The following is an 11,038-nucleotide window of genomic DNA, read 5'->3' as shown; positions in this document are numbered from 1 at the left end:
GTGAGTTCCTGTCTGTTCATGTTGTATTCTTGATGTCTTTAGAGTATATACCAAGTAGAGCGATTGCTGGACCATAAGGTACTTGTATTTGCATGTGTTTAAGGATGTGCCATGCTGATTTTCATAGTGGCTTAACAATTTTAGAGTCTCACGATGACAAAGTGTGCTTATTTCTCTGTATCCTCTCCAGGATTTATTGTTTTGTTTTATGTGAGGTGATCTCTCAGTATTGGTTTAATTTGTATTTCTCTTATGGCTGATGATAGCTAACATTTCTTCATATGGTTGCTGGCTGCCTGGTTGTCATCTTTGGTAAATTTTCTGTTCATGTCATGTGCCCAGGAAATGTGTCACCTGTCCTGGAGCCTCGGGCCATAGTTTCAGGCTATTCCAAAGTCAGTTGGAATAACATAGTTCACAAAGACAATGTTCTACATTCTCCTTGGGTGAATAGACACTGGGGTTTTCAAGGCTCATAAGCAGCCACCTAAGGTACAATTATTGGTCTCTCCCATCCAGAGGAAAGAAGGGTAATGAAAGTCAAAGACATGTGGAAACAATTAGACCAATGGACGTGAACGTCACTCCATGATCCTGAGACCAGAAGAACTAGCTGGTGTGTGACTACTACTACCAACTGCTCTGAAAAGGACCACACTAGAAGTTCCTGGATAGAGTGAGGGAGAAGCGTGGAACATGATTCAAAATCACAAAAGCGACCAACAAGTTTACTGGTTGGATAGAGATTGGTAGAAACTCTGAGACTATGGTCCTTAGTTACCTTCATGCACTATTAATGAAGTATGCACACCCTAGACTATACAACTACTTGAGATTTTATAAAAGGATAGCATTTATCCAAAGACAAGTTCAGAAGGATTGTGGGAAATGTAGGAATGGTAACAAGAAGCACAAGAAGAAGTGATATTACATTAGGGATATTACAATGAATGAGCTGAAACAAAATATGTATAACTTTTTGAAAGCAAAATGATAGTCTGTAAATATTCACCCAACTCAAAATTTAAAAATTGTTAAAAACAACAGATAAAAAATGTTTTATTGAACAACAAGTGATCAAAAATTGATGACGAGGAGGATGTAGAAGGCTTGGTAGGGCTTGATCAAGGGCATTGTAACCAAGAGGAATTACTGAAACCCAACTGAAGGCTGAACATAATAGTGGAATAAGAGGAAAGTAAGAGAAAATAGAGGAAAGGACCAGGCGGCAAAGAACATTTATAGAGAGCTAAGTACAGGCATGTACATATGTCAATATATTTATATAGGATGGTGGGGAAATAGATCTATGTACATATATTTATAGGTTTAGTATTAAGTTAGCTCACCTTCCCGACACTACTGCTGAAGACAAAGAGGGTGCATAAGCAAATGTCATGAAGAAAACCAGTGGTGTCCAGCTATCAAAAGATATAGGGTCTGGGTCTTAAAGGCTTGAAGGTAAGCAAGTGGCCATCTAGCCCAGAAGCAAAAAAGCCCACATGGAAGAAGCACACCAGCCTGGGTGATCATGAGGTGTCGATAGGATCAGGTATCAGGCATCAAAGAACAAAAAATCATATCATTGTGAATGAGGGGGAGTGCGGAGTGGAGACCCAAAGCCCATCTGTAGGCAACTGGATACTCCCTTACAAAAGAGTCATGGGGAGGAGACAAGCCAGTCAGGGTAGACCAGTCAGGGTGCTATACTGCCCGCCCCGCCCCCCACTATCATGATCCCAATTCTACCTTACAAAGCTGGTAGACCAGAGGATGTACACTGGTACAGGTAAGAACTGGAAATACAGGGAATCCAGGACAGATAAATGCCTAACGACCAATAATGAGAGTAGAGATACTAGGAGAGTGGAGTGAAGGTGGGGTAGAAAGGGGGGAACCAATAACAATGATCTACATATAACCCTCTCCCTGGGAGATGGACAACAGAAAAGTGGGTGACGGGAGACATCAGACAGTATAAATCATGAAAAAATAACTTATAAATTATCAAGGATTCATAAGGGATGAAAGGTGGGAGAGGGAAGGAAAAATGAGCTGATACCAAGAACTCAAGTAGAAAGAAATGTTTTGAGAATGATGATGGCAACAAATGTGCTTTGACACGATGGATGTGTGTATAGATTGTGATAAGAGTTGTTCAAACCCCCAATAAAATTACTAAAAAATAGTTTTATTGGTATATAATACACATATAATACAATTTAATAAGATTTATGCAGTTATCACCACACTCAGTTTCAGAACATTTTCTTCTCATACTCATTGTTGTTAGCTCCCCATTTCTCCCCATTTCTCTCCCACTTTTCTACCATGGCCCTAGGCAATTATCAATCTAGTTACTGCCTCTATAGATCTATCGGTTTTGGATTTCATATACAAAACCCATACAAAGCACTAACAGGAAGCAATAAGCAAACAACATAATGACTAAACAAAACAGAAAACCTCAATCAAAGAGAATGCAGAAAATATTAGAAAACTGTAATAACTTTAAAATGGGTCAAAGGGGCCCACATGGAAGAAGCACACCAGCCTGTGTGATTATCAGGTGTCGATGGGACCAGGTATCTAAGACCCAGAGCAAAATCATACCCAATGTGAATTGGGGTGGTGGTGGTGGTGGGGAGGGCATGGAGTGGAGATCCAAAGCTCATCTGTAGACAATGGGACATCCCCTCAAGAAGGGTCACAAGGAAGAGATGACCCAGTCAGGGTGCAGTATAGCAATGATGAAACACACAACTTTCCTCTAGTTCCTTAATGCTTCCATCCCCCACTATCATGACCTCAATTCTACCTTACAAATCTGATTAGACAAGAACATGCGCACTGCTACAGATAAGAGCCCCAAAACACAGGGAATCCAGGATAGATAAACCCCTCAGGGTCAACCATGAGAGTAGAGATACCAGAGGATGAGGGAAGATGGGAGGAGAAAGGGGAAATCAATCACTAGGATCAACATACAGCTCCCTCCCAAGGAGCTGAACAATGGAAAAGTGGGTAAAGGGCGACAGAGGACAATGTAAGATATGAAAACAATAATCTATAATTTATCAAGGGTTCATGAGGGAAGGTGGGAGGGAGGGAGGAGGAAAAACGAGCTGATATCAGGGCTCAAGTAGAAAGAAGATGCTTTGAAAATGATAATGGCGGCATATGTGCAAATGTGCTTGACACAACGGATGATTGTGTGGCTTGTGATAGAGATGTAAGAGCCCCCAATAAAAGTATTTAGTTATTTTAAAAAGGGTCAAGGAGGAGAAAAAAAGTGATGTGATAAGGTATTACATTTTTCCCTGACTACATCTGCCACAATCAATTTTACAATGTTCTCTGTCTGACAGTAAGGCTATTCACATCCTTGGACTATGCTCAGAGGGAATTCGTTGGAGACTTAATCCATGTGGGTACCCTGCAGATGGATTTTGGGCTTCTGCTGTCACGCATTGCCTTCTGCAAACTGGGTGTTCACACTTTAAGTGCTGATACTATTCCCTCCTTCCGATTTGAATTTTATTATTTACAATACTTGGATCACACAGGCTGGTGTGCTTCATCTATGTGGATTTAGTTGCTTCTGATGGCTGCTTGTCTGAAGATAGGCCTTTAATACCTCAAACTCTGTTCTTTCTAATAGCTGGGCACCATCTAGTTTCTTTTCCATGTGTTGCTATAGCACCCATATCTTCAGTGATCTTTTCATGAGGGCAAGTATCAAGCAGGCAAGTCTAAGAACTAATTGTTCTAGATTGGGACTAGAATTAAGAAAAGAACAACAGATTAAACATTTTAAGGGAACTAAGGTAAATTCCGAGGAGTCCTGGTGGCATGGTGGTTCCTCAATTAGCTAACCACACCATCAGTAGTTTGAAATCTCCAGCCACTCTGTAGGAGAAAAAGGAGGCTTTCTATTCTATATCTCTTTTTTCAGTATGCAATGCTCATTCAGCTTAGAGAAAAAAATCTTATTGTGCCTTATGTGAAAGTTTGCTATGAAATTTGTTTTCTGTTCAATAATTTATATAGAAATTTTTCATTGCTTAGTAAGTTTATTACTCTTCATTGTGGCCACCCTTCAAATCAAAACCAAACTGACTCCTGTCAAGTCCATGCTGACTCATAGCAGCCCTTTAGAGGGTTTCTGAGACTACACAACTTTATGGGAGCAGATCACCTCTTTTTTATCCTGAAGGGTGGCTGGTGGGTTTTGAACCACAGACCTTACGTTTAGCAGTCCAAGGCGTTTTTACAATTTATGTTTGTTGTTAGGTGCTACCGAGTTGGTTCTGACTGAGAGCAACCCGATGTAAAACAGAACAAAACACTGCTTGGCCTTTCACCATCCTCACAATTTATCTTCCAGAAAACATCAAACCCATAGCCATGGAGTTAATGCTGACTCACAGCGACTCTACAGGATGACGTAGAACTCCCCTGTGGGTTTCTGAGACTGTACCTCTTTGTGGGACTAGAAGACCTCTTCTTTCTCCCACAGAGTCGCTGGTGACAAAAATTAAACACAGTATCCAATGAAAAGAGTAGTACTCACATAAACTATGCCACATTAACCCCATTTTAGACAGCCAATGAAATAATAAATATGAAGGTTAACTACACTTAGAAATATGTCTATGGAATTCTACTAATTAAAAAACATAGCACTTCAAATTGCAAATATAGGATTACACGTTGGGTTCCTAAGTCACTAAATCAATAGTTTGAACATACTAGCCTATGCGTGGAAGGAAGATGAAGCTTTCTGATCCTGTAAAGACTTACAGCCTCAGGAGCCCTGGTAGAGCAGTGGTTACGTGTTAGGCTGCCAACTATAGGGTCAGCAAGTTGAAACCACCAGCTGCTCCTCGGGAGAAAGTCTTACAGCCTCAGAAGCCCACAGGGGCAGTTCTACTCTGTCCATAGGGTCATGGTGAGTCAGAATTGACTCAGTGTCAGTGAGTTTGGTTTTGGTTTTTAAGAATATTTACAATTTCACAAAATATATGTACATTTATTCCAAGTTTGGAAGATAAAATTAGAATAATTTTGTTAATATTGAAATATACTTAAACATAGATAAAATATCCAATTAACATATTTTCATTCAAAATGTATTTTAAAATGACAGTAGGAAGTTTGTTTGCTGGTCACTATTTGAATATAAGTTACAGAGAACTCTGAAATATGAAGACAAAACAAAATTAGCCAGCTGAAGAGGCAGCATCAGCAGGCCACTGCTAGAGCCCTGTGTTTCAGCAAGGGGAGGTAAACAGAGTTGCCTGCTGTGTGTACTTGCACTGGTCCTTGTCCTGGTCCTTCTCCTTCAAAACTTGTGCCACTGTCTGCATCTTAATGCACCCAGCCATAAACACCAAAACTGCCCATTTTTCAAAAGATATATAATTCATTCAGAGTAACTACTTGCTTTTGCTTTTTATCATTTTATTGTGAGCTCATACAACTCTTATCATAATCCATACATACATCAATTGTATAAAGCACATTTGTACATTTGTTACCCTCATCATCTCAAAACATTTGCTCTCCATGTAAGCCCCTGGCATCAGCTCCTCATTTTCGCCCTCCCTCCCTGATCCCCCCTCCCTTATGAACCCTTGATAATTTATTATTTTGTCATATCTTACACTGTCCAATGTCTTTCTTCACCCACTTTTTTTTTAAAACATTTCATTAGGAGCTCATGCAACTCTTATCACAATCCATACATGTACATACGTCAATTGTATAAAGCACATCTGTACATTCTTTGCTCTAATCATTTTCAAAGCATTTGCTCTCCACTTAAGCCCTTTACATCAGGTCCTCTTTTTTTCCCCTCCCTCCCCGCTGCCCCTTCCCTCATGGTCCCTTGATAATGTATAGATTATAATTTTGTCATATCTTTCCCTATCTGGTGTCTCCCTTCACCCCCTTCTCTGTTGTCCGTCCCTCAGGGAGGAGGTCACATATAGATCCTTGTAATCGGTTACCCCTTTCCAACCCACTCACCCTCTACTCTCCCAGTATTGCCCCTCATACCCCTGGTCCTGAAGATATCATCCACCCTGGATTCCCTGTGCCTCCAGCTCCTCTATGTACCAGTGTACAACCTCTGCTCTATCCAGACTTACAAGGTAGAATTTGGATCATGGTAGTTGGGGGGGGAGGAAGCATCCAGGATCTGGGGGAGAGCTGTATTCTTCATCGGTGCTACATCACACTCTGACTGACTCATCTCCTCCCCTAGACCCCTATGTAAGGGGGATCTCCAGTGGCCGACAAATGGGCTTTGGGTCTCCACTCTGCACTTCCCCCTTCATTCTCTATGGTTTTTATTTTTTGGATGATGCGTTATATCCGATCCCTTTGGCACCTCGTGATCGCACTGACCGGTGTGCTTCTTCCATGTGGGCTTTGTTGCTTCTGAGCTAGATGGCCGCTTGTTTATCTTCAAGCCTTTAAGACCCCAGACACTATCTCTTTTGATAGCTGGGCACCACATTTGCTTATGCACTCACTTTGTCTTCAGCAATCGTGTTGGGAAGGTGAGCATCATGGAATGCCAGTTTAATAGAACAAAGTATTCTTGCATTGAGGGAGTACTTGGGTGGAGGCCCAATGTCCATCTACTACCTTAATATTGAACCTATAAATATATACACTTAAATCTATTTCCCCATCCTCATATATAAATATATTTACATGAGTACATGTCTTTATTTAGACCTCTATAAATGCCCTTGCCTCAACTCTTTTCTCTACTTCCCTTTACTCTCCTCTTGTGCCACTATCATGTTCCGTCTTCATTTGGGTTTCAGTAATTCCGTCTTCATTTGGGTTTCCGTCTTCATTTGGGTTTCATTTGGTTACATTATCCTTGATCACGCCCTACCTCACCGATTTGGATCACTTTTTGTTCCCTTGTCCCTGGGTTTGTTAACACCACTTCCTTTCCCCCTACCTCCCCTACTCCTATGGCCCCCCAGAACTGTCAGTCCCATTGTTTTCTTCTTCAGATTGTTCATTCAACCTATCTTATTTAGACAGACCTGAGGAAATAATGACATGCACACAAGCAAGACAGAGCAAAACCAAGCACAAAAGAAAACAAAACAACAACCACCACAACAAAAAGCCAATGACCAAAAAACTACAACACAACAACAACAAAAAGCTTGTAGTTAGCTCAAGGACTGTTTGTTGGCCTCTAGGATTGTTTTCCGGTCGAGTTTAATGGGGTACCAAGCCCTGTCCCCAAAGTCTATTTTTGGTATTCCCTGGGGACTTCATTGCCCTGCTCCCCTTGCTGTTCTGTTGCATGCCCTTAGCATTTTGCCTCGGTGTGGTGGGATCAGATCGGGCTCAATTCCCACACTATATCTCCAGTGTTGTGCCCTTTAGGGCTATGGTTCAGTGAGAGATGCCATGTCTCATAATGGTGCCAGCCCTGTGGTCTTCTCTGCAGATTGGCTACTCTGAGTGGGAATCTCGTCCTCAAGGCTTGGTGGGCCATGATGTGCTCCACTCTCTCTTCCTACCCCTTTATCTGCTCCCGTGTGCTCTGATCAGACATGTCCCTCTCCCTGAGCTGCAGCTTCAGTGCTGTCCTCTGAAGTAAACTGTTCTGGGGGGTGCGGCAGCTGTGTACGTAGTTGGGATTGGGGCTGGCCCCTCAGACTTCTCCACTGGTTCTCTGCTTCATGCCGGCATGTTGCATTCACATCTTGGAGCACCAGGTTGACGTCAAGTCCCTCTTTCCCTGTGGAGATATAAACAGTACCCTCCCTTGGGTGGGTTAGTGCTTGTTCCCCCGCTACTCAACTATTTGCTTTTTCGCCTTCTTTTTTTTCCCTTTGTCAGTGGGCTTAAGTCTCTTGAATTTCTTCTTTGACATCAACTGCAGGCTGTTTGAGAATAATATCATGATCTTCATCATCTTTCAATTCAGCAACTTAGACTTTTGCCTTTTCAAATATGATGGTGTACACACTGGTGTTGAGCCCTGGCTATTCATAGAGGTCTGAAGATCACTGTTAGAAACATTTTGGTTTTTCTTTTTCAGTAAAACCAATAGAGGAAAATTATAAACTATCCTTTTTTTAGCTAACTTCTTCCCGAGCAATTTTTCTTTGTTTTTAAATCACTTCACTATCAGTAGCTTTTCCAGAAGTGTTCCTTTCTTATTATACTGTTTCACTGCAGGAGGGGATGGCTTTGAAAATTTCTTCATGTACTTTTTCAGGTGGCATAAAATCACACTTCAAGAATCTTTCACCAAAAAGGTTCATTGTTTCAGCAACTATCTTGGCAACATCATCTAACTCAAATTCCACAAAGGCACAGCCTTTGCTGTTGCAGTCTTTTTACTTCTGGACAGTTGGAAACAGTCCCAAACTGGGGGAATAAGCCTTGAGCCGGGGTTGGAAAAGGCTTCGAGGTATGTGACCCACACTCACTCCTCCAGGTGTAGGTTTCTCTTGGCGCTGTCTGCGCCACCAGCTTCTGAAACTTGGCCTGCTCCTGGGGGTTCAGCAGACGCTTAGCTAGGCCATCAAAGGTCTCCATGTCCCAGTTGCCCTAGCCGACTCAATATTTTTTATAATAAATTTCTATTTGTTTTCCTTTAAAGGGAATTGACCCGCAACAGAATATACTTCTTTGTTATAATTCACATGCTCCATGGAAGCATCTAATTAATTATCTGGAATTTTTCACAGAAAAATAAAAAATGTTCATCAGTACTTTCCAACACTAGCCCATATTTATTGAATATGTACATACTACATTCAAGACATCTGTAGGACATCTGATGTACAGAAATATTTTATTGGCTCTTAACCTCTGGTTGGAGAGTTAGCCACATGAAAGATCAATAGCAATAAAGTATTTTAAACAATATATTGAATCACTACTAAAAGATTGTTAGGCAAAACACAATTTTCTAATATGATTATCACAAATATGCTCAACTGAATAGCTCGTGGACTGGTGTTGATCATTGGTGAGTGGACACGTGCAATCTAAAGTAGGCCTTACAAGATGAGTAGTAGGATTTGGAGATGGAGAAAAGAGAAGGAAAGTAAATTATTTTCTACCACTTCAACTCAAATCCATCAGACAAATCCCCACTCGGCAAGCCCTCTGGTAAGTAGAACTGGCAAAGTAATTAAAGACAGGGTGTGGCTGTACAACTGACTTCTGGAAAACCAGTTGGGCTAGAAGAGAAAGTTGATGGAGGAGACTGATTGAAGACAAAGGTAGTCGGGGGCCTGCTTAGACAGAAATTTGAATGCTTTACCAAGAAATCTAGGCTTTGTCTAGTAGAGAATTATGGTTTTCAACATATATAAGACATTATCACTGTGTGAAAGCCTTTGAGGTAACACATGCAGTGTTTTTTCCTATTGCTGAAAATGTGGCCAGAGTAACAAGACACAGCATACTTATTCATGCTTCTTATAATCTATCAGACATGCCCAATTAGAAAAGTAATGGATGACTATTAAAAAATTAGGAGGATGAGTGTTTGAAATATTATGTACTATTAAGTGGACTCTAATGGTATTATATGGAGCCCTGGTAGTGTAGTGGTTACATGTTGGGCTACTAAATGCAATGCCAGCAGTTCAAAACCTCTAGCCAGTCCTCAGGAGAAAGATGAGGCTTTCTACGCCCACAAAGAGTTATAGTCTTGGAAACTCACAAGAGCAGTTCAAGTTTGTTCTAATAACCTGGCATTCTTTGATGCTCACCTTCCCAACACAATCACTGAAGTGAACATGGGTGTGCATAAGCAAATGTGATGAAAGCTGGTAGTGGCCCAGCTATTAGAAAATAAAGTATCTGGGGTCTTCTTAAAAGCTTGAAGTTAATCAAGTGGCCATCTAGCAGGGAAACAAAAAAGCCCATGTGGATGAAGCCCACCAGCCTGTGTGATCATGAGGTGTCCACGGGATTGGGTATTGGGCATTAGAAGACCCAAAACAAACAATTGTATTACTGCAAATGATAGGGTTCAGAGTGGAGACCCAAAGCCTATCTGTAGACAATTCAACATCCCCTCACAGAAGGGTCACAAAGAAGAGACTAGTCATCCAGGGTACAGTATAGCACCAATGAAACACATAACATTCTTCTAGTTCTTCAATGCTTCCTCATCTACACTATCATGACTCCAGTTCTACTTTAAAAATCCGGGTAGACCAGACCCTGTACACTGGTATCGATAAAAGCTCTCAACACACAGAATCCAGGACAGATAAACTCTTCAAGAACAATAATGGGAGTAGTGATACCATCAGGGTAGCGAGAAAAGGGGGAGAAATGGGGAAACTGATCAAAATGATTGATGTATAACACCACCACCACCCCTGCTCTGAGGCGAATGAACAAAAACATGGGTGAAGGAAGACAGAGGATTGTGTAAGACATGAAATTGATGTATGGATTGTTGTAAGAGCCCACAATAAAATGATTCATATAAAAAAAGTTTAAGGAGCAGTTCAACCTTGTCCTACAGTTTCTATGAGTCAGAATTGACTTGACGGCAGTGAGTTTGGAGTTGAAAACTCTAGTTGTATTATAGCTGTCAAGCTTTTTACAGATCAAGTAAGTTCTCTTACACTTAAGTGTCTGATGGAAGATTAAAAAATAAGATTCGACTCTTGAAGAGTCCTTCTAGTTTTATATGTTTGTCACAGTTTTGATCATCAGAGAGTGTAGTCATACCATTATTACCTTACTATTGATTAGATTATTACAGACCTACTTATTTATTTATTGCCACCTAAACAACGTTAATTATGTTATTGGAGTTATAATATATCAATCAGACACATAATCAGATAATCTACCACATAAATGTAAGCTTAATTATTATTGCATATTCTATTGCAGAGGAGAAAAATAAATAGCGGGAATAAATTTTCTTTTTTAATAAATCATTTTATTTGGGTTTCTTACGGCTCTTATAACAGTTCATACATCGATTGTATTAAACACATTTGTACACATGTTC

General features: G+C 40.7%; 1 pseudogene; it reads right to left on the bottom strand.

Annotated features, from left to right (window-relative positions):
• Window positions 1–7,886: 7,886 nt before the first annotated feature.
• LOC142454301 (MKI67 FHA domain-interacting nucleolar phosphoprotein pseudogene) lies at window positions 7,887–8,586 on the bottom strand (annotated as a pseudogene).
• Window positions 8,587–11,038: the final 2,452 nt, after the last annotated feature.

Source organism: Tenrec ecaudatus, chromosome 8 (genome assembly GCF_050624435.1).
Source record: "Tenrec ecaudatus isolate mTenEca1 chromosome 8, mTenEca1.hap1, whole genome shotgun sequence".
Taxonomy (NCBI): Eukaryota; Metazoa; Chordata; class Mammalia; order Afrosoricida; family Tenrecidae; genus Tenrec; species Tenrec ecaudatus.
This window is presented reverse-complemented; position numbering and strand designations above follow the sequence as displayed.